Source organism: Culex quinquefasciatus, chromosome 1 (genome assembly GCF_015732765.1).
Source record: "Culex quinquefasciatus strain JHB chromosome 1, VPISU_Cqui_1.0_pri_paternal, whole genome shotgun sequence".
In the NCBI taxonomy this organism is placed as follows: Eukaryota; Metazoa; Arthropoda; class Insecta; order Diptera; family Culicidae; genus Culex; species Culex quinquefasciatus.
The window spans coordinates 23923499-23947733 of record NC_051861.1 but is presented as its reverse complement, the minus strand read 5'-3'; the positions used below and the strand labels follow the sequence as shown (position 1 = coordinate 23947733).

Sequence of the window (24235 nt, the reverse complement as noted above, 5' to 3'; positions counted from 1 at the left end):
CAAGATTATAAAACCACGCACTTTTATAACTTACATTTGAAGGTTATCGTTTGAATATAATTCAAATTAGAGAAACTTTTGACAGTTCGACAAGTTTCGCTGACGTTCAAGGGGCACTACTCATCCAAGTGTCAATATTTAATGAAAATTTTGCGTCTCGTTCTATAAAAAGCTCCCAGTAATGACGTTCCATTCGGTTGACAGTTTTTTTTCGATTAATTTTTAAACTCCAATTTCCACATGTTTGATCAAATCACATTCAACGTGTACTTGTTTTATTCCAATCGCTGCGCGTTGAAATGGCTGTCCGGGGAATTACGAGGCAGGCTGGATTCTAAAAAAAACGCGTGTGGGGGTCGAGCAAAAGGTTATCAAAACTCGGTCCCAAAAGCTGTGGGATCCGAAGGTGGGCGTACCACGTGCGCTGCGATGTGCTACATCAGGGGCAATTCAATCTGGTCGGTGGTGGAGGCTGTGCTGATTTTTGTTTTGGGTAGACTATTTGTCCCATTTTTGGGCCTAGTACCTATTTTGGGTCTACCAAACTTAATTCAACGAAATTGAGCATTTCACCAAATGCCATTTGATAGTGATAAGTGCAGTCATTATCTTCATTTTGGTGGGCAATAATAATTTACTTTTTCCTTTTAAATTAGAAATAAAGCAATAAAATTAGCACTCTTCACTTTTTTCTTGGCAAATTGCTAGTTGCCCATTAGGTCAAAAAATTTCACCACTTTTGCTCACCGCTTGTTGACACTCAGCGTCACGGCTTTCAGCACACGAATGAGATCCGTCCCCCGAATCTCCAATCACCGGCAATATGTTTTTTTGGTGGGTTGCACAATCCCGTTGCAAAAACAATCACTAAACTGCCACCAAATCAATATAATAACTGATTAAAGTTAAAGTTTTTCGATGGATCAACTATGGTCCCCTTGGAACGAGCTGTCAAGTAGGAGCTTTTCTGTCAAGAAGGACCGCGAGGTTAATTTTTCAAAATTGATTTAAAAATCCATTTTAAACTCTTTGTGGTCGTACAAAGGGTCATTGTACTCAGAAAAATAAGCTTTATCGCTGTAAACAAAAATATCAGCAATCTAAGCTTCATTTTAGGATCCAATTATGTTTAAAACTCGTAAAGAATGATATAAATCATGTCCAAGTTAATTATGCACGTAATGCAAGTGGAATCAATCGTTCTTATGTTGATTTGTGGCTGAAAACATCACAATGATTGAGCATGTTTGTCAACCGAATTTGGGCGGCTGTGCTGTACGAGCTGGGGCTGAACCGTACGTCAAAAAAGTTTCCCACGTGCTTCGAGATTTCAACCAATCAGAAGGTAGGCCGAAAATATGCACAAAGAAGGTCGTATGCTAGAAGCAATATCCCCAAAATAGGGACAAAAAATGTTTCAGTTTCTCGGGCTTATACAGAAATGTAAAGTATTTTCGTCAAAAATATGATTAAGTAAGAGCATTAGCATTAAAAAACCAACTTATTCATGTAATACAAGCAAGGCTGCCTATAGCAGCCTTTGAGAATACATCAAATAAAAAGTGCGCTCGGCTTAGTAGGCCCAAAATAGGGACAAATACCCTATTTTTGATCATAATCTGCCAACTGGGAAGTTATGTGAGTTTTGCGCGATAAAATATTGAACATGTTTGTTTAAAGGTGGTGGGTTTTGTGGAAACTCTTTCTGCCTTCGCATGATGTAAATGTTTGACGAAATGTTCTAAACATTTCAATTTATTTGATAAATTTTCCAATACTTGATGAAACCCCTAGAACGGAGTATCGGCATACGAGAGGATTAAGAGGTAGGTACTGTGAACGGACGGAGAGGATAAATCCCGAAATTATCGAGAGTACACTCAACTCCCGGTGGTTGGTCACTTTTTCGTTTGACACTTTTTTAGTTTGTACCCCGTTGGTTGGTCAAAGTCAAACTAAAAAGTGACGAACTGTCAATTTTTACACGGCGCTCACGCACACTATCAAAACAAACGTTTGGAAGTATGTGTGAATTCCGTGTAAAAGGGGTGTCAAACTAAAAAGTGACCCCGTTCGTTTGACAACAGTTGGTGTCAAACCAACGGGGTTTGAGTGTAGTTTACTCGTGGGTTAATTTTCCAAAAAAAGTTCACCCTGCAAAAATGTGTCAATACCAAGACTCGAACCCAACACCTTAGACATATCGAACCACGCTTTTGCCGTTTCGGCCACCTTAGTTTGGTGAATAAGTGGCGGTTATTAGTCCGTATAAGCCACTCAATGGAATGAACTGTTTAAATGAACGAATGAACAAGCTTTGTTGTTGTTGTAAGCGCGAGAGGTCTATACTCTCACCAAATAGTACTTTCCTCACGTTTCTTTTCCAAAGGACTATCCGCTTGGTCTTTAACTTTGGGTGCAATAATCCGCCTCTTAATTTGTTTATTCACCATCCCCAACACTTGATTAGCATTCTCCAAACCACCTAGATTATCCTGCAAAACAGCTCGAAAGTCACGCCTGGAAAATCACCATTGTCGAAAGAAGTTCGCGCGCAACAAAAACGCAAATCCTGATTATTGCCCTAGACGTTTGGCGATAATTGAGAGTGTTGGTGTATGATAATAATGTGCAAATTAGAAATGGGCGGCTGCGGAGATCGATTAAACTGCCAAAGAGACCGCCAAATTAGCAATTCAGATCTCGATTACGGCCGCCTGAAGGTGGGCAACAATTCCACGGTGTTGTCTTTGATGTCGTCCTCGTCGGCCTACTCTTAGCAGGCGTTTCGTGGCAATTTGACAGCTAATCGCTCTCACCTTTATTTTGGCAATCGTGGGAAAAGATTTTGCACTTCGGAATGGCTTTTGAATTGGTAGGGGAACAGTATATAATTCCAGCATCCCTCTAATGTTGTCATTTCAGCACTTTTACATTCAATTACAGCTCATTGAAAGCGTTTTTAACTGAAATCGAATGATAAATAGTTCAATAAGAAGTGAGCAAGCAAGTTTCTTTCAAAATTTAGGAGCGAGTTACCTGCCAAACATACGAGAACTTCCCCTCTATTTTATTTATAAAAACAAATTTTAAACGCACAACTGGCAGCACTGCTTTCAAACTGACAGCTGTCGAAGCGCTTTGTTGATGCACGGCATGGTAGCCAAGAAACAAGAAACGGTTGCTAATTTCTCGATAAAAAATATCAAGGGGCAATTTAGTTCCAACTAATATAACCTGAGTTTGAAATCTTCTACGACTGTACGACTCCCCTAGTCCTCGTCCCGCGACCGCCATGATTTACGGCATTTCAACAGTCGTTCGGCAGCCTAACGATTGCTTTCCATTCCGCAAAGTGCCTCGAATGTATACCTCCACGGCACGAAGCATATAATTTTTCCAGCCTCGTTACCCAAAAACTCACACCCACACAAAGCCTGCAACAAACGTAGAATTCCGAGGTTCACTTCGTCCTTTGGTACCATAATTTTCAATTACCGGAAGAGAGAAATTAAATGTTTACTCTCCCAGTTCGGCCCTGGTTTGATGGTGCGGAGCGCGATGGTCGTCCAGGGGAGGTGGCCGGAAATGTTCATGCTTAAATATCGATGAGCGACTTCCACTTTTCGATTCTTTCTTTTCTTTGAAGTGAGGTTTCCCCATTGGTTTGGTTTTAGGGGGAAATTTCCAGTCTGTATTTTTTCAAGAAAATTTGAACGGAAATCGTTCGAGTGGTAGTGACATCATAGTCCGGAGAACTTCGATTTAAAACTCAAAAAGCACGCAACAGAAGTTGATATTAATTATGCAAATAGGGCTAAATTAAAGCGAGATCAACTTTAAAGGCATAAAAAGGCGAAAATTGGAAAATCTTTGAACTCATGGTGAAATTTCAAATTATTAAAGCAAAATGTTTGGAAAAAAAATTTCAGCCTATGGTCACAGACAAACAAACTCACTGTCAAAATCCACCGATCTACAATTGGTAAAAAAATGATTTTTCGCCTTCTATTGTAGGCCATTTTGCGATAGGTGTATTTTTGTGATGAATGTGGTATATCTCGATCAACACGAGAAAAGGGCGGATAAGCATTTTGACAGCTGGAACTATTTTGCAAATTCCGAATTACCAGGTAAATTTTCACAAAACTTGAAATTTTAAACAATAGCTGTCATTTCCAGCTAACTTTTAACACTGTAACCTGTATGCTTGAAATTTGCAAAATAGTTCTGGCTGTCAAAATGGTTATGCGCCCTTTTCAAATGTTTCTCAAGATTAATAAAATTGATGTTTCACAGCTAGATGGCTCTAGTAAAAAGTGATCGTTTTGATAATGTTTTGATAAATTTGTTCAATGAAGTATGTCTATTAGTCTATGATCTAGTTTAATTTTATTGTAATATAGACAAACAGACGGACATTTCGTATACGTATATTTCGTATACATTTCGATTGATTTGTGATTTCACAACTAGATGATTGATGTAGGTAGAGGGTGACGAATCGTCACTGACGATTCTCGAGATTTTCAATTTCCCGGGAATTGAGAGTTGAATTTGACCATTTCCCGGGAATTCCCGGGACCCACGAGTTTTTTACTATGCCAATAGCGGCAATTAGAGGGTGACGATTCTCGAGATTTTCAATTTCCCGGGAATCGAGAGTTGAATTTTGCAATTTCCCGGGAACTCCCGGGACCCGGGAGTTTTTTAACTATGCCAATAATACCAATCATTTATAAAGAAAAGTAATTAATGTGTTTCTTTTCAATGAACTTAGATACAATTAATTTATACTTATTCAATAAAACGTTAATTACTAGCCTCGTTTTTTTCGGGAACTGTCTACCTTTAATTTTTTTCTGAATCTGCAAATACAAGATCACTTCTTGATTTTTTTTTAGGACTCATAATTGTAGTTTAAAATGTTTACGAATCTTAATTTGTACTAAGTGATTTTTCAAAAGTTGCACAAACTTGTTTACAGATTTTTGTGACGTAAAAAAAAGCTAATATATAATTTCCCAGTATCGGGATTTTTGCAATATGATAAATAACGACTCAAAACAACAATTTAAAAATGTTTTTTTTCCTTTTTAATGTCAACTGTAAATATTAATTGACGAAATAGTTATTAGGAAAATCCGAATGTTCAAATGTGGCGGATCTTAACTTGATAAAGATTGCCAGAGTTTTTTTTAATTAAAAATGAGGTTGATGCGAAACATAAAACAACTTATTGACATCGAAAAAGAAAAAAAACCTTAGCATTACCAAAAAAAAACTAGACTAAGAGTATTACTATGCTCGAGAGAGGATGAGTAAATTATACTTATCTTGAAAAGGCTTTTCCTCTTTGAAATGATAATTAGAAACAATAACTGCTAAATATGCTTAAGTTAAAATTTAAACTTTCTGAATTAGAAGATTAGAGATGCATTGGTTTATTCAAACTTGAGCACCGAATATTAAATTTAACATACAATGACAAAAACATTTTCGAACTAGTTGATTAGCTGATTAGTTTATATAATTTTGCTTCGATATTCATAAGCTTAAAATTTCCCGGGAGTCTCGACCAATTTTCCCGGGAATCGAGAGGTCCAAAAATGGTCGATTTCCCGGGAAATTTTTCCCGAGAATTCCCGCTCGTCACCCTCTACCCGAGCAGGGGTAAATAACACGGGAATACCAAATTTTGGTATTACTTGGGCAAATAATAGCGACCAAAATGTGCCCTTGGTTGCCCAGTAATAGATGGTAAAATACCATGAAATCATACCAAAATCTTGTATGTGTAAGGGCACAACAATACCAAACCATGTTATTCCACGGGTAAAATAATACCTCAAAATAAAACCATTTCAATACCAAGTTGAGATCTTCTGGATTTTTGAACATTGCTTGAATACCAAAACTTGGTATTGCCATGGTTTTATTTTTAGGTATTCCCGCGCCCTTGAAAAATCATATTTTGGTATTTCTGTGGTCTTTCACATACATGATTTTGGTATGATTTCATGGTATTCCATCTATTACTGGGCAACCAAGAGCACATTATGGTCGCTGGTATTTGAACAAGTAATACCAAAATTTGGTATTTTCATACCATTTTTAGTGCAGCAGTTGCAGTTAGTGAAAAAACGGAAATTATTCATATGCAACATCCAAATCTACTCACCTGATGATTCCATGTTGTTATTAGTGATATTCTTCACCACACCGAATGCATTTGTCATTGATGAACGACCTGTGCTTGAAGTTCTTGAAGCTTCTGAAAAATAACAAGATTGAAAAATAAGTATTATTAAAATGAAACTGAATTGAAATTCACCAAAATTCATTAATCTGTCGATTGACTCGTTTTTCAAAGTATTTGGTTATCCCGACTTAGAGATATTTCAACGTTTTTGAAAAAAAATAGTAGTGGGTATATCACACTAATTTTTAAAATAATCTTTAACATTTTTGGGTTTCAAGTCATTTTAGCGCAAAATTAATCAACTCGTAAATTTTTTTTAACAAATTTCCCATAGTTTCAGAGAAAATTGATGAAACCTTTCAATATTCAAATAACACCAAAATGTGCCATCCTGACTTAGAAAATTTTCCACAATTTCAAGTCGTTTCTGTAGGGGGTATATCAAAAATGTTTAAAATCAAGTTTGAAATTTCCGGTTTTGAATGAAAGCATTCGCTTTGAGACATGATTTTAGCGCAAAATTAATTATTTTGTCAAAACTGGTCAAAATTTTCCCATAATTTCAGAGGAATTTGATAAAACACTTTAATACCAAAATAATACCAAAATGTGCCATCCTGACTTAGAAAATTTTCCACAATTTCAAGTCATTTCTGTACGGGGTATATCAAAAATGTTTAAAATCAAGTTTGAAATTTCCGGTTTTGAATGAAAGCATTCGCTTTGAGACATCATTTTAGCGCAAAATTAATTATTTTGTCAAAATTGGTCAAAATTTTCCCATAGTTTCAGAGGAATTTGATAAAACACTTTAATACCAAAATAATACCAAATTGTGCCATCCTGACTTAGAAAATTTTCCACAATTTCAAGTCATTTCTATAGGGGGTATATAAAAAATGTTTAAAATCAAGTTTGAAATTTCCGGTTTTGAATGAAAGCATTCGCTTTGAGACATCATTATAGCGCAAAATTAATTATTTTGTCAAAATCGGTCAAAATTTTCCCATAGTTGCAGAGAAATTTGATAAAATACTGTAATACCAAAAGAATACCAAAATGTGGTGTTCGATCATTGACAAATTCTGCAATTTTGCAATATCAAAACAATACCTTAAATTGGTATGATACCACATTTTGCTCTTGCATAATCCTTAAGACAAATTTTAAAGGGTCCAGGAATACCAAAATTTGGTATTGATACCAGAGAAAGGTATTATTACGCATTTCCCTTGTTATTTACCCATGCTCGGGTAGCGGCAATATTTAAAAAGAATAGTAATAAATTTGTTTCTTTTCTTATTCTATGCAATGAAACGTCAATTTCAGTATCCTCAATATTAAGAGGAACTACATTGTTTACTATACTCGTTTAAAAAGACTCAAAACAACAATTTAAAATTGTTTTATCTTTTGAGGTCAACTGTAGATATTCATTGAAGAAATATTTACCGTGTCAGGAAAACCAAAATGTTCACGATTGGCGGACCTTAACTTTACAAATATTGCCACTGCCAGAGTTTTTTTGTCAAAATATAATTTAAAATTGAAGTTGACGTCAAACACAAAATCACGCATTGGCTTCAAAAAAATAAATTACCTTGATACAGCGAAATTAACTAAGGTACTTAGAATTAAAAAATATGAGGATTGCGAGAGAGGATATGGATATTGAACTTATTTTGAAAAACTTTTTCATCATAGAAATAATAAATAAAAATTATGTTAAAAACCTTTAGATTTCATTTCTGGGGTGTAACTACTAAATATGCTATAAGGTAAATTTTGTGTCCAATTTTTTGGCTTCGCTAAATTATTGTCATTGGAATTTTTGACAAGTTAAATTTTACTGTTTCTGAATAGGAAGATTAGAGAAGTATTGGTTTATTTGAACTTGAGCATCGAACATTGAACATCCAATGTTCCAAACAATTTTGAATTTTTCAAATAATTGTCTGATTAGTTTATATGATTTTGCTTCAATACTTATAAGAGTAGAAGGAATGAAGTGTATTAAAAATTGTCGAAGTAAGATTTAGACCGTTCAAATTGACCGTTAAAAAGTAGTTTATGGATTTTTAAAGAAATGAACGTATTTAATCTTAGGGGAGCGGCCGTGGCTGACTGGCTACAGTGTTCGCTTTGTAAGCGAATGGCTCTGGGTTCGACTCCCATCTGCTCCCAACGAGAAAGTTAAGAACACAGAAATTTGAAATGATAAATATGAACAAAAAATCAAAGTCGCTCGAGGGTTCGATCCTCCGTCATTTGGATTGGTAAGCAAAAATGCTAACCACTAGGCCATCACGGCTTGGTGAGCGTGGACTGGAATTAAGAATACTGTTACAGAGAGCGAGTTGTGGCGCTATAACCACGGCAAATAGTGTCCAGGGCATTCGTGGAAATACAATATCCCATCCCAGAGGGTCCCGGAGTACCAAACCTTCTTAGCATGGTGCTCCCAACGAATACATCCAAAAAACTCGGAGCGTATTGTGGTGTGTCCCCACGCTTCTTCCTCCCCTGTCGATTCAGAATTGTGTTGTTGTTCGAACACTCAGTGCTCAAACTCAACCCAATTACGAATCATCTCTGCGATACGGCTTTACGCAGTAGGCCTGGCCGCTTTAACGCTTGTGATGTTTCAATGCATTCCGATGCAATGGCGCACTAAAAATGTTAATAAATGACAAGAAGAGTGCTAGGCGTCATCTAACCTAAGGTACTCTCCAGAATCCCTTCGAAAGATTGGCTGCGCTAGGGTCTGATTAGATTAGATTAGATTAGAAAGAAATGGACGTATTTGATCTTAACCGGTGAATAAGGTTAAATAATATCGGAAAACTTTGTATTTTTCTTAAATTAGTTGTTCGCAGGATTATACTTATCAAGCCTGAAAATGGCACGCATAGTACAAAGAATGCCCACGCTCGAGCTAACATCGTTCACTCTCCAACATCGAAAACATTCACAAATTTTCCTCGAAAGAAATTTTCCCTTGATGTGGTTCACCGCAACCTCCGCAATCACCACTACAGCAACAAACTCTCGTACCTCCTCCCATGCAAAGCTGGCAAGCAGCCGAGGGCTACTCCAACGTGAATGAAAATATTGGAAAACCATTTGCTAACGAGCCTAAACAAATATGTTCCCAAGCGGTGGCGGTGGCCGTCAAAAGGCCCCTGCCAGCCAGGGCAACGGCCCCGGCCAACAAAAATTATTGGTCCATTTCTGGTGCAAGCAGGGCCGACGGGACGGCGAAAAATTTGCGAGAAAACGTTTCAAACCGAACCAGTACGGCCTTCTTGGATTTGGAAAAAGAGTCGGAGGGGGTTGGGAAAGCCGGGATGCCAAATGAATTTTTCGGACAGTTTCTCAACGTTGGGGAAAAGCGATAAAACGTTTTTTCTCTTTTGGGGATTTTCACTTTTTCTTTTACTTATTTTTTACGGTCAAAGCAATCTTTCGGGATGTGATTCTAGAATTTATACGTTTAGTTTTTGTGTGTGTGAATTTCGTTTTTTTTAATACTTTTTCGTTGTCTTGTAGCTTTGAAATGATCAAGTAGGCCTAACGAATTCAGAAGTTTAAGGTAGCCAACTATGACGAGTTGAGAAACATTCTTAGGTTTGATTTAAGCAGTTTAGGCGAAGTTCATTGGGATTTTAGTTTAATTTGTCTTGACATTGTTCACTAATTACGTAACGTTGATCGTATCAGCACGGTTTTTAGTGAAGTGAAAAGTACTTCAAAGTACTGTCAGCCTAAACCGAACACTCATTTTACTTTATTTGTGTCATTATCATCAAGGTACGCTCTCTATAGTTTGAAACAAGAATAACATAATCTCACTCTGCAGACCGTCATCCGTGGAAAACAATACTCTGGCTTTTTTTTCTCCAGTTTAGTCACGTGAGAAAATGACTGCCCCTTCATTTTCTCCTTGTTGTCCCATTTTTCCCAACAGAGAGAAAGAGAACCCGAGACATTTAGAGTGTAGAGCTGTCATGTTGTCCAGAACATTCGTTTTCCTCTCCACTGCCTCCTTCTCCTTCTCACCACTTCTTACGACGAGGGGTCCACAAGGTGACAAATAAAATATGACACTACAACAACGGCAAAGTGACAAGTGGTGCACTTTGTCGCCAGACTTTTCCGTGTGTCACGCGCTCGGGCTAAATTTATGTTGTGTTATTTACAACAATGCACACACAGCTAGGTAGGGGAACTATACCCTTTCTCAGCCTATTTCTATTATCGGCCTATCAGCACTTTGATCATGAATTACAGCTTAAATAAAATGTTTTTGACTATTCCAAAGTAATAAATAGCTCAAATAAAAGTGAGCAAGCAACTCATCATTGTTGATACATCTGAAAATGTTGATTTAAAAGCGGAAAACGGCAAAAGTGATGAGAATTGGTCGAACGGCTTAGTGTGATTAAAATGGGTATATTTCCCCTATGTACCGGAGAGGCAGTGTCAGGAAAGATGACTGGTAGATGACGCGATGATGGGTTGAACTTTGTCGCTTTGGCGGGACGCCATTGCAGCTGGAGCATGCTGACAGTTGCCAAAAGTTTTCAGTTTTTTTTTTTTGTAAAAGAAAATAACATTACAGGGTAATGTACTGCCGTACTGGCGATACTAGTTAAATTATAGTGATCATAGGATATTTTTGCTTTCCTTACTAAGGACAGGCTATAAAATCACGCGAAAAATAAACTGTTCAATTTGACCTCCAGACCAACTATCATGTATACTAGGGTGCCCAGAAAAAAATGACCCCCTGCTACACAAGCGAAAAACTGTTTTTTTTTTTGGTTATTTTAAGCATCTGTGCAAATTTTGAGCGAAATTGGTTGAGGTTAACCCATTGATACCCTAGCCTAAGGTTGGTTAAAACAATGTTTTTCATGCAAAACTGACTTTTTGAAATCGCTAATAACTTTTCAGGGTCAAGTTTTACAGCTTTGGTATGTTCTACAAAGTTGTAGAGCATTAAATTTCCGATAATAATTCCACTTTTGGGAATCTTTTGATGGACGAAGCGCACTGTACAGGCCAAATCGTGAGAAAATTGGGTTTCCCATAAACCTTCGAGCATCAATGGGTAAATGGTGACCGATTTTGCTCATATTTGACTCAGAGTCCTAAAATAGCTCAAAGAACAATATTCAGCTTGTGGAGCGAAGTTTTGAGAAAAACTCCCATATTCTGGGCACCCTAATGTATACTTATCGACTCAACATCTGAGCAATTCTGAGCAAACGTGTGTGGGCATGTTGATCGAGAATATGCACTTGATTTTCTCCGCTTTGGTTGAACGAATTCTGTCCGGATGTGTTCTACTCGGTCCAGTTCCGGGTCCGACAGCTTGGTATTGAAAATTGTAATGTTTCATTAAGTTGTTTAAAAATAAGGTTAAAAAAACTATTCAGACGACTACAAAAAGGGTAGCTTTCAACATAACCTCAAAAGGCCGTCATACCTGAGCCGTTCTCTCAGATTTCGGTCATTCGATTTTTTTTTGTATTTTTTAATCCGACTGAAACTTTTTTGGTGCCTTTGGTATGCCCATTTTGAAGCCATTTTGCATCATTGGTTTGTCTATATAATTTTCCATACAAATTTGGCAGCTGTTCATATAAAAATGATGTATGAAAATTCAAAAATCTGTATCTTTTGAAGGAATTTTTTGATCGATTTGGTGTCTTCGGCAAAGTTGTAGGTATGGATATGGACTACACTGAAAAAAATGATACAAGGCAAAAAAAATTTATGAGTTTTTATTTAACTTTTTGTCACTAAAACATGGTTTGCAAAAATTTTGAAAAAGTGCACCGTTTTCAAGTGAAAGCCATTGTTAGGTAACTTTTTTGAAAATAGTCGCAGTTTTTCATTTTTTTAAATAAGTGCACTTGTTTGCCCACCTTTGAAAAAAATATTTTTGATAAGCTGATTTTCTATATTTTGCTTTTTTGAACTTTGGTGATACGACCCTCAGTTGCTGAGATATTGCCATGCAAAGGTTTAAAAACATGAAAATTGATGTTGTCTAAGTCTCACCCAAACAACCCACCATTTTCTAACGTTGATATCTCAGCAACTAATGGTCCGATTTTCAATGTTAAAATATCCGTAAAATTTTCCGATCTTTTCGAAAACAATATCTTCAAATTAAAATGTGAAATTGTCCAAAAAAAACTGATAATGTAGCCCATGTTTCTATGAAATGCCCTAATTAAACAACTAAAATATGTTGAAAATTTCTTCTTGAGATAATTTAAACCCTTATCTACAAATATTGAGCTTGACCCTTCAAATCTACAAATTCCGAACACATTTTTCTTAAAGATGTAAACAAACATGGCATTTGACCCAGTATTTGCAAACATAATTAACTATGGTTTTCTGAATTCCCTGATATTTTTTGTGAAATTATCACTTCAGAACTGGTTTTTGATAACCGTATGAAGTACAATAACATCCCACAATTATTGATAAAAAGAGCAACTTTTTATAGTGAAATAGCAAAAGAATGCCCAAAACAAGCCTCTTAAAATAGACAGATCAACAGAGAAGTTGTCTTGTGAACAGCCCAAAACAGCTAAAAAATGTGTACAATAGAAATTTTAAATTTGTTGAACAAAAACAATTCAATTCAATTCTCGAAATCGTGAATTAAAGTCACGAATGCGAGAACCACGAAGGAATATATTCACGTTTATGGTGCAAATGCACCATATTCATGAATAAATTCCTTCGTGGTTCACACATTCGTGAAATTAATTCACGATAATGAGAATTGATTTTTTTTTTCTGTGTAGAAAAAGTTAGGTTACGTTTATGAGAATTCTTAAGGAATAGAAATAAGTTTTTGAAAAAGAAAGAATTTTTTTTCTTAAATTTCATGTTTGTGCTTGAGGGGGTGGTCCAACATGCAAAAGATTTATAAGCAGTGATTATAAGCAGTTCATCAATGGTTTGAAAAACCTTGCACAAATATTTATTCAGTTTTTGATCATTACTTGAACAAACTTTACGAGGGCTAATACATTATGCTGCATTATACCAGCTACAGAAGGATTCAGTAAGGTTTTTGTTTAATTGAAACTTCACTCCAAAAGATTTCCCTGCCATTTATGCATCAAATAAAAATCTAAACAAAAAGATTAAATCTTATCAACCAACGCATCAAATGCGTTCATCGGAAGGCATTTAAATATCCTTTATTTATACAACCATTATAGTTTGCAAGGGGCACAAACAAACCCCTTTCCCCTCTCTAGAGATGGCAGAAGCAAAAATTTCTTTACTTTACTTTTTACTTTTGTTGGCGCTACACCATTAGCTTGGCCTGCTGCACGATTCTCCGCCAACAAGCTCGGTCCATGGCTGCTTGTCTCCAGTTTTGCGGGGCACCCACTCTCTCCAAATCGTTCTCCACTTGGTCCACCCACCTCGCGCGTTGCACCCCCCTACGTCTTGTTCCTACCGGCTCCGACACAAACACCAACTTCGCAGGGTTGATCCTCTGGTTCCGCTGGCTCAATTGCTCGGGTCGCTCCGGCATCCTAGCAACATGACCCGCCCACTGCAACCGTCCAGCCTTCGCGACCTTCCGGATGCTTGGTTCGTTGTAGAGCTGCGCAAGCTCGTGGTTCATTCTCCGCCGCCATCCGTCGTTCCCAAATACGCCGCCGAAGATGGTCCTGAGCACTCGACGTTCGAATACGCTTAGCGCTCGTAGATCCTCCTCGAGCATTGTCCACGTCTCGTGCCCGTAGAGGACGACCGGTCTTATCAGCGACTTGTAGATGGAACACTTCGTATGTAGGGAGAATTTCCGGGACCTTAGGCTCTTGTGGAGACCGAAATAGGCACGACTTCCAGCGATGATGCGTCTCCGAATTTCCCTGCTGCAGCTGTTGTCCGACGTCACCAACGATCCGAGGTATACAAACTCCTCTACCACCTCGAATTCGTCGCCGTCGATCGTAACGCACGGTCCAATGCGAGCCCTAAGGGACTCGGTTCCTCCTGCCAGCAGGTACTTTGTCTTCGCCACATTCACCCTTAGCCCAACCTTTTCTGCTTCCCGCTTCAAGCCGGTGTACGCATCAGCAACCGCCTTGAGCGTTCTGCCAACAATGTCCATATCGTCGGCGTAGCAGATGAATTGGTTGGACTTGCTGAAGATCGTGCCCCGCATATTGAAGCCCGCTCGTCTCATAACACCTTCCAGTACCACATTGAAACAGAGGCAAGAAATCCCATCGCCTTGCCGAAGCCCCAGTGAAGGAAACGAGTCCGATTCCGCACCCGATATCTTCACACAACACCTAGCACCATCCATCGTCATTCTGGTCAGTCTTATCAGCTTCCCGGGAAAGCCGTTTTCGTCCATTATTTTCCATAGCTCTTCGCGATCGACTGAGTCGTACGCGGCTTTGAAGAATAGGTGGTGCGTGGGGACTTGGTACTCGCGACACTTTTGGAGGATTTGTCGCACAGTGAAGATTTGGTCGGTCGTCGATCTCCCCACGACGAATCCGGCTTGATAGCTTCCAACAAAATCCTCTGCTATCGGCGATAGACGGCTGAAGAGGATCTGGGAGAACACTTTGTAGGCCGCGTTGAGTATTGTGATGGCACGGTAGTTCTCACAATCTAACTTGTCCCCCTTTTTGTAGATCGGGCATATCACTCCTTCTTTCCACTCCTCCGGTAGCTGTTCTGACTCCCAGATCCTGACTATCAGACTGTGCAAACAGAACACCAGCTTCTCCGGGCCCATCTTGATGAGTTCTGCACCGATACCATCCTTCCCAGCCGCTTTGTTGTTCTTCAGCTTCTTGATGGCATCCTTAACTTCCCTCAGCGTGGGAACTGGCTCCACACCTTCTCCTGCTGCACCGATGTAGTCCTCTCTTCTGCCGTCTTGAACCCCTGCCTCTGCTTCTGTGCCATTCAGGTGTTCATCGAAGTGTTGCTTCCACCTGTCAATCACCTCGCGCTCGTCCGTCAATATCACTCCATCTTTATCCCGGCACATTTCGACTCGCGGCGTGAAGCCTTGGCGGGATCCGTTGAGTTTTGTAGAACTTGCGCGTCTCGTTTGAGCGATGCAGCTGCTCCATGTCCTCGAATTCCAACTCTTCGTGGTGGCGCACTTTCTCCCGGAAGAGCTGGTGCTGCTGCCTTCGCTTCTGTCCATACGCCTCTTCGTAACCACGGAGATTATACTGCAGCATTGCCCTCCGTGCTGCATTCTTCTCCTCCAAAATCGCTCGACACTCCTCGTCGAACCAATCGTTCCGTCGTCCTCGTTCCACAAATCCGATGGTGCTTTCCGCTGCGTTGGTGATGGCTGCCTTGACGCTCCTCCAGCAGTCCTCGAGGGGAGCTTCCAACAGCTCACCCTCCCCTGGCAACGCAGCCTCCAGCGAATGCGCGTACCGGGATGCGACTTCCGGTAACTTAAGCCGCTCCAGATCCAGGATCAGTAGTGCGGTGCCTGTGTGGACGCGCAGTCCTGTTTTTTCGTGTTATTTTCCGTCTCTTTTATGTCGCTGTTCGAGTGCATGGGGTGATTGGTCATTATAATTAAATAATGGCATCAGTAGTGCGGTGCCTGTGTGGACGCTCAGTCCTGTTTTTTCGTGTTATTTTCCGTCTCTTTTATGTCGCTGTTCGAGTGCATGGGGTGATTGGTCATTATAATTAAATAATGGCATCAGTAGTGCAGTGCCTGTGTGGACGCTCAGTCCTGTTTTTCGTGTTATTTTCCGTCTCTTTTATGTCGCTGTTCGAGTGCATGGGGTGATTGGTCATTATAATTAAATAATGGCATCAGTAGTGCGGTGCCTGTGTGGACGCTCAGTCCTGTTTTTCGTGTTATTTTCCGTCTCTTTTATGTCGCTGTTCGAGTGCATGGGGTGATTGGTCATTATAATTAAATAATGGCATCAGTAGTGCGGTGCCTGTGTGGACGCGCAGTCCTGTTTTTTCGTGTTATTTTCCATCTCTTTTGTGTCGCTATTTGTGTACATGGGGTGATTGGATTTCTTCTGATTCGTGTTGTTTTCATCTCTTTTGTGTCGTTGTTTGTGTGCATGGGGTGATTGGTCTTCTTCTTCTTCTTTTTTCTTTATTTTTAGTTCGCGCGTTCGTTGGCCAATGAGTTTATTTTTGTCCTCTTTACATAGTTTTCGATAGAAACGATCCGAATTCTTTTTTTTTTCGAGACAAGCAAGTCGTATTGCTGGATTAAGTCCTTTCTATATCATCGATGATCGGAAGGCACGCCGACGAATATGTTTTAAGGCTTATGATATAAAATCATTTTAATGAATAAAGCCCTTCTTACATCACCGTTGATCGGAAGGCACGCCGACGAAGAATTTCTGGAGGATCGCGGTCGAATTAATACTATATTTAAAATTCTAGATAGCTATCTTTCGGATTCGATTGTGAGTAGCGGGACTTCGCGGTTACTATGCAACGTATTTTTTGGAGTCTTTTTATATTTTAAATTTATAAGTCCTTCTTTTATCATCGTTGATAGGAAGGCACGCCGCCGGTTAAGTTCGTTTAAGGTATTGTTTTAATTTCATTACAATCGGTTACGTGGTGTCCTGTTTTCTTTTCGTTTATATTCGTTGATCGTAACAATTTATTAACTCATCAAACTACCGATTTTATGAAGAGTAAAGTGTCTTTTATTTATTAATTTTGAAATTTGCTCGCGTAATCTAAATTGTACAAACAGTAAAAATATACTGATAAGTCCAGCCCATAGCACTACTGCTCGGTTGGCACGCGTTCGATTAAAAAGCTTTTTTAAATAATCAATTATTTATCTTTCCGCAGCCGGCTGCCTAAGATTTAAAATTTTCAACCAATAAACAAAATGCTCATGGTCACATCACTGCCACTCGTGAATCCTGACCTCATACCCATCTACTAACCCCCTCAAAACTCATGTGATACTTTGTCGGAGAAGCAGTCGATTGGGCGGTCTCTATCACTCAAGTATCGGACTAACATTCCCATCCACTTCCCCGTGACTCTACCACTGGTCGTGGCCGGCGCCGGTATTGATCAGCATGATAGGGGCCTTTGAGAAGTTGCGAAGCGAGGAAAGATAGCACCCACTCATCTTCCACGGCTCGTGGATGTAACTTCTGGAGGTCCTGGTCAAAAACGGAGTAGCAACTGCGGGTGGGCACCTATGCTTATGCTTATGCTTATGCTTATGCTTAAGCCGCTCCAGATCCAGCCGCGGAGGGCGGCGGTACCGAACGCTTTTCGCCAGGGAAAGTCGTTGGCGCATTTTCACCATCACCAGATAGTGGTCCGAGTCGACGTTGGCGCCGCGATAGGTCCTGACGTCGATGATGTCGGAGAAGTGTCTACCGTCGATTACGACGTGGTCGATTTGCGATTCCGTTCCTTGTGGCGATCTCCAGGTGTACTTATCTCGGAGGTTATGCTGGAAGCAGGTACTTCGTACGGCCATATTTTTGGAGGTGGCGAAGTCGATCAGTCGCAGGCCGTTTTCGTTCGTGCGTACGTGGGCGCTGAACTTTCCTATCACCGGTCTGAATTCCTCCTGGCCAACCTGAGCGTTAAAATCTCCGATGACGATTTTGACGTCGTGTTTGGCAGCTGTTGTACGTCCAGTTCAGCTGCTCGTAAAATGCGTCCTTCTCGTCATCTTCGCTTCCTGAGTGCGGGCTGTGCACGTTTATGATGCTGATGTTGAAGAAACGGCCCTTAACCCTCAACACGCACATTCGGTCGGTGATCGGGGTCCACCCAATCACACGATCGAGCATTTCACCAACACTATAAAGGCTGTCCCGAGCCTCTTTTTCTTGCCGCGGCTCTGGTAGATTCTGCAACCCAATCTTTTGTACTCTCGTACCTCTTCCGCGCCTATCCAGCAAACCTCCTGCAACGCTACGATGCTGAACTTGCGGACCCTCAATATGTCGGAGAGTATGCGGATACTCCCGTCAAATCTGAGAGACCTGCAATTCCACGTCCCGAGCCAATCGTGGGACCTCGTAAGATGTCCAGTTCCGTGCCGATTGGTCGGCTCGCATCGTGCTTCCTGCACTGGTGTTTTACGGCGGGTTCGTGTGGCCTGCACCAACCCCCTGTCTCGCCGGAGGACCATCGTGCCGGTACTGTTTAGAGTCCCACGCCGACACAAGGACTTTCACTCAGCCGCCCCTAACCTGGGGTACAGACGCTGTTTCGAGCCGCCCCTAACCTGGGGAACAGACGCTCGGGGGTCAGCCAACTATAACCTGCAATGAGCCGCCCCTAACATGGGGAACAGACGCTCATGAGGGGGAGGAGGCTGAACACCGGGTTTTCGGGCCGCCCTAACCTGGGGAACAGACGCTCGAAAGGGGGTCGTTGGCAACACTTACCGCTTTGGTGAGCCGCCCCTAACGTGGGGAACAGACGCTCACGTGGCGAGAATGGGATCAACAACCCACAATTCCAGGCCGCCCCTAACCTGGGGAACAGACGCTTGGTGGAGAAGGGGTGCTTTGGCGCGTACGTGGTACGGTGGACTCTTCCGCTTACTTCTTTTGTTATTTTATTTATTTTTTTTTTAGCTAAACTTTTTCACTTTTTTACCACCGCCGGTTCCGATTGGACCCACTGTGCACTTCTTTGCGCTTTCTCTTCACACACAGTTCCCGCATCACAGACGACGACGACGACACCGGCCTCGCTTTGTCGTGTTTGCAGTACACGTTCCTGCACACAGCACAACACAATACACGAAAACAGCGTTGACGACGACGACGATGCCTTCACGCTTCTTTTGTCTTAATTCTGCTGCCCGCGCGAAACCGAGATTTTGGCGAAATTAATTTCCTAATTTGCCTCGATCGCGGCAATTAAAACGCCGGTTTTTCACTGTTCACGTATCGAGCACTGGTTCACACGCGGATTGAACGAACTTCGCGGCTCACTGACACGGATTACGTCGGTTAATCGAACTTTTGGTGGGACCTGATTTCATTCTCATCAAATTCTTCCGAATGAGTGGAGGACCTCCACTCCAACCCGAAAGAGCGGTGCAGAGTGCTGGGGCAAACCACTCGAGGAGTGGCAGCAATTATCCATTGAAATTCCATTACGCAAACACACTTGGAGTGGCAATCATATTCCATTCTGGAACCACCCCCTCCCCCAGTCACTCAGTCAGCAGACCAGATGGCAAACCACCGCCGGCAAAATAAAATCGCTGCACCATGCTCATCGAACTTTTAGGGTGGTGGGTTACACTGGGAAAATGGCTTTCGTTTCCGGACTCGCGGAAGCTTTTCTTGGGGATGCGAAAGGGGAGAGAATTTGGGGGGGTGAATTGACGAGTAATCGAACCCTTTTCAGAATCGAAATGGACGCACTTGGAAATCGGAAAATCGTTTAATAGCGGGTGGTAACAGTTGGAGTGCCTCTGCGTTTATTGGCTGAAAAGGTTTTATTTTATTTTTTGAGCTAAAACTATTCATTCAGTAATACAGATTGGTTGAAAAAAAAAAACCTAACGTGGAAATTCTCAGTAACGTGGGTACAGTCATCGCACATATTCGGAACACTTTTGTGATAATTTGCCAATAGCATGCCAAATGCATCTTTTCTGTCAACCCTACACCCAAAGTTAAAGAACGAGGGGATAGTCCTCACGAAAAGAAACGTGAGGAAAGTGCTATATTGCGAGAGTATAGTCCTCTCGCGTGTTCATTCGTTCATTGGAACAGTTCATCCTATGAGTGGCTTATATGGACAAACGACCGCCACTTAATCACCGAACCATGGTGGCCCATACGGCAGAGGCACGGTTCTATATGCCGAAGGTCTTGGGTTTGAGTCTCGGTACCGGTACACCCAGAACTGGGCATCGGCATACGAGAGGATAAAGAGCACGATTCGGTAGTAAATGGTACTGTGTGCGGACTGAGAGAAATCCCGAAATTACCGAGAGCTACTCATGGTTCATTTTCCAAAAAATCTATCAAAAAAGTACCGGTACCGAGACTCGAACCCAAGACCTTCGGCATATTGAACCGTGCCTTTGCCGTATGGGCCACCATGGTTCGGTGACTTAGTGGCGGTCGTTTGTCCATATAAGCCACTCATAGGATGAACTGTTCCAATGAACGAATGAACACGCGAGAGGACTATACTCGCATATAGCACTTTCCTCACGTTTTTTTCGTGAGGACTATCCCCTCGTTCTTTAACTTTGGGTGTACTTTTTTTTTTTTGATAGATGAACTTTTTGGAAAATGAACCATGAGTAAAGTACTCTCGGTAATTTCGGGAATTATCCTCTCCGTCCGCACACAGTACCCTTTACTACCGAATCGTGCTCTTTATCCTCTCGTATGCTGATGCCCAGTTCTGGGTGTACTGTTTTGAGGACCTTTATTTGGACAATCGCTATGCTATGCTACACCCAAAGTTAAAGAACGAGGGGATAGTCCTCACGAAAAGAAACGTGAGGAAAGTGCTATATTGCGAGAGTATAGTCCTCTCGCGTGTTCATTCGTTCATTGGAACAGTTCATCCTATGAGTGGCTTATATGGACAAACGACCGCCACTAAGTCACCGAACCATGGTGGCCCATACGGCAAAGGCACGGTTCAATATGCCGAAGGTCTTGGGTTCGAGTCTCGGTACCGGTACTTTTTTTTTGATAGATGAACTTTTTTGGAAAATGAACCATGAGTAAAGTACTCTCGGTAATTTCGGGATTTATCCTCTCAGTCCGCACACAGTACCATTTTACTACCGAATCGTGCTCTTTATCCTCTCGTATGCCGATGCCCAGTTCTGGGTGTATGCTCATTAGAAGTAAAATCACCCGAAAAATGAACTTCTTAGTACGAGCTCCTAGACCCACCTTCACGTATACATATCGACTCAGAATCAAAAACTGAACAAATGGCAGTGTGTGTTTTGATGTGGATGTGTGCACCGACAAATTCCCAATCAGTTATCTCAGTACTGGCTGAACCGATTTTAATCATTTTGGTCTCATTCAATCCGTCTTGGTGTCCCATAACGACCTTTCTAATGAGCCTAGAGCATCGAAGATTTGATAACTATTTCGAAAGTTATTAGCACTTAAAAGTTATTTATACACTTTGTGGAGATCGGATCACAGATATTTCGATAAAAGCAATATCCAGATCGATAATGCGATCCATCGTTTGTTGGATAATTAAAAGACCTTTCATACTATAAGATTGAAAATCTGTTAGCCCTATTATGTTCAGTATGAAAATTTTTATTTTACCAAAAATAAAACTATGTTATTGTGAGGAATGCATCAACCAACATAAAGTGGATTAAGTAACGTTTTATACAACAATAAAAATGCATTTCAAGACTTTTTTATCCATAGCAAAATATTAGATCTTCACAGCAAAAAAAAGTGTAAATTTGGAAGCTGTAATTTTGGAAGGTTGAATATTACCTCTTTTATGATGTAATTTTACCTCAATTTAGACTGAAAATGCGACATTACACCAGAATAGTGGTAAAATTACATATTTTCAGAGGTAAAATTTCACATTTTTTCTGACATAAAAGATGTACCCTTTTCAGATATAATATTACCATGAGTTTTTTCTGTATTGTATAAAATATTAATAAGCTTGATTTTCATTGGTTCCAGTGCGTGAAGTCATTAGTTTGTTAAAAAATGTACTCTTGGATTTCAAGGGTCGAAGTTTTTCGTTCTAAACTTGATATAAAACGTAAAAAATTACAGTCGATCGATACATCAACAGAAAGGTCACAAGAAAAGCTTTCACATGAAAGCAAAAGAAAATTATTATGTTCAATTATCGATTTTATATGATATTTTGAACATTGGCCGATCTGTAAAGTATTCCGAATATGTGGGGTGACTGTACATTAGGTTGACAAGAAAATTTAAAATTTTGGAAAATCTCTCTTCTGGTTCTATTCTGTATGCATGAATAAGTAACTTTGGAAATTTTCAGCCAAAACATTTTTTCGGAGATCAATCCTATATGTTTTGGTTTTAATGAATGTTTATATGTAGTTTTATTGGTTATATTTAGTGATTCGGTTTAATATTATCGCGGGCGTCGATAATTAGAGTTCGCGCGCGCTGATACGACCGCAGGAGAATGGCCGCATGACAGCCGCAGAACATTTTTTTTTGCCTGTTGTCAAAGGTTGCCTTGAGTTTTCAGCTGACTTTTTGGAAAATATTCAAAACAAACCAGGTTGACAGGCAAATCAAAGCTGAATTTCAGTTCAACTTGCTGATTGTTACACTGCGGTAGTTCGGCGGCCATAACCTCCTGTCTGTCGAAGCGAAGTAGAACCATGATTTTATCTCGCAATAAGCAATACATGGGTAATTCTCCGCCAACTCACACGGCAGTTGCCCCGACCCCCCTTCGATTTGCGTGAAACTTTGTCCTAAGGAGTAACTTTTGTCCCTGATCACGAATCCGAGGTCCGTTTTCTGATATCCCGTGACGGAGGGGAGGTACGACCCCTTCCATTTTTGAACATGCGAAAAAAGAGGTGTTTTTCAATAATTTGCAGCCTGAAACGGTGATGAGATAGAAATTTGGTGTCAAAGGGACTTTTCTGTAAAATTAGACGCCCGATTTGATGGCGTACTCAGAATTCCGAAAAACGTATTTTTCATCGAAAAAAAACACTAAAAAAGTTTCAAAAATTCTCCCATTTTCCGATACTCAACTGTAAAAAAATTTGGAACATGTCATTTTATGGGAAATTCAATGTACCTTTCGAATCTACATTGACCCAGAAGGATCATTTTTTCACTTAGAACAAAATTTTTCATTTTAAAGTTTCGTGTTTTTTCTAACTTTGCAGGGTTATTTTTTAGAGTGTAACAATGTTCTACAAAGTTGTAGAGCAGACAATTACAAAAAATTAATATATAGACATAAGGGACCATCCACGTGGACACTTAAGGGGGTATGGCGATTGTCCACGATCCATACAAAAATTGTATGGACAATTGTCCACGAAGGGGGTAAAAGATTCCAAAAAAGTGTCCACGTGGTTTATGGATGGTCCCTAAGGGTTTGCTAGTAAACATCACGAGTTATTGCGATTTTACGAAAAAAGTTTTGAATAAGTTGGTCGTCGTTGATCATGGCCGTTCATGGTCACCAGCGACAGACACGGACGACGAAACAAAGAGAATCGCAAAAAGTTACTTTTTCAAAACTTTTTTTTTCCTAAAATCGCGATAACTCGTGATGTTTATAAGCAAACCCCTTATGTCTATATATTTTTTTTGTAATTGTCTGCTCTACAACTTTGTAGAACATTGTTACACTGTAAAAAATAACCCTGCAAAGTTAGAAAAAACACGAAATTTTAAAATGAAAAATTTTGTTCTAAATGAAAAAATGACCCTTCTGGGTCAATGTAGATTCAAAAAGTACATTAAATTTCCCATAAAATGACATGTTCCAAAAACTTTTGCAGTCAAGTAACGGAAAATGGGAGAATTTTTAAAACTTTTTTAGTGTTTTTTTTTTCGATGAAAAATACGTTTTTTCGGAATTCTGAGTACGCCATCAAATCGGGCGTCTTTTTCCTCGAATTCGTGATCAGGGACAAAAGTTACCCCTTAGGACAAAGTTTCACGCAAATTGAAGAGGGTTCGGGGCAACTTTTCCCGATTTCGTGTGAGTTGGTATAGAATTACCCACATAAAATAAAACTAAGGCAAGCAGCAAATCCATGTACGTAGTATCATCTACATTTTTGCTGTTTGGAAGGGCTTGCCCTACTTGTATTTTATCAGCTTTTCTCCAGCTCACAATCAAACTGTCCAAGTACTTGAACCACAATCAACCTAAGTTGGATAATTCGATGAAAAACTTCAGCCTGTATGTCACTCTCCAGGTTGCAACTCTCCCCTCCCCCCTACACTATCGGAACATAAACCGAGTCATCACACAGAGGGGAGT

The 24235-nt window shown here is 40.2% G+C and overlaps 1 protein-coding gene across 4 annotated transcripts in view; it reads right to left on the bottom strand.

Annotated features, from left to right (window-relative positions):
- Window positions 1–24235, bottom strand: part of LOC6039070 (rho GTPase-activating protein 100F) — an 89116-nt gene that overhangs the window by 18091 nt on the left and 46790 nt on the right. The gene's annotated exons all lie outside the window — the stretch shown is intronic.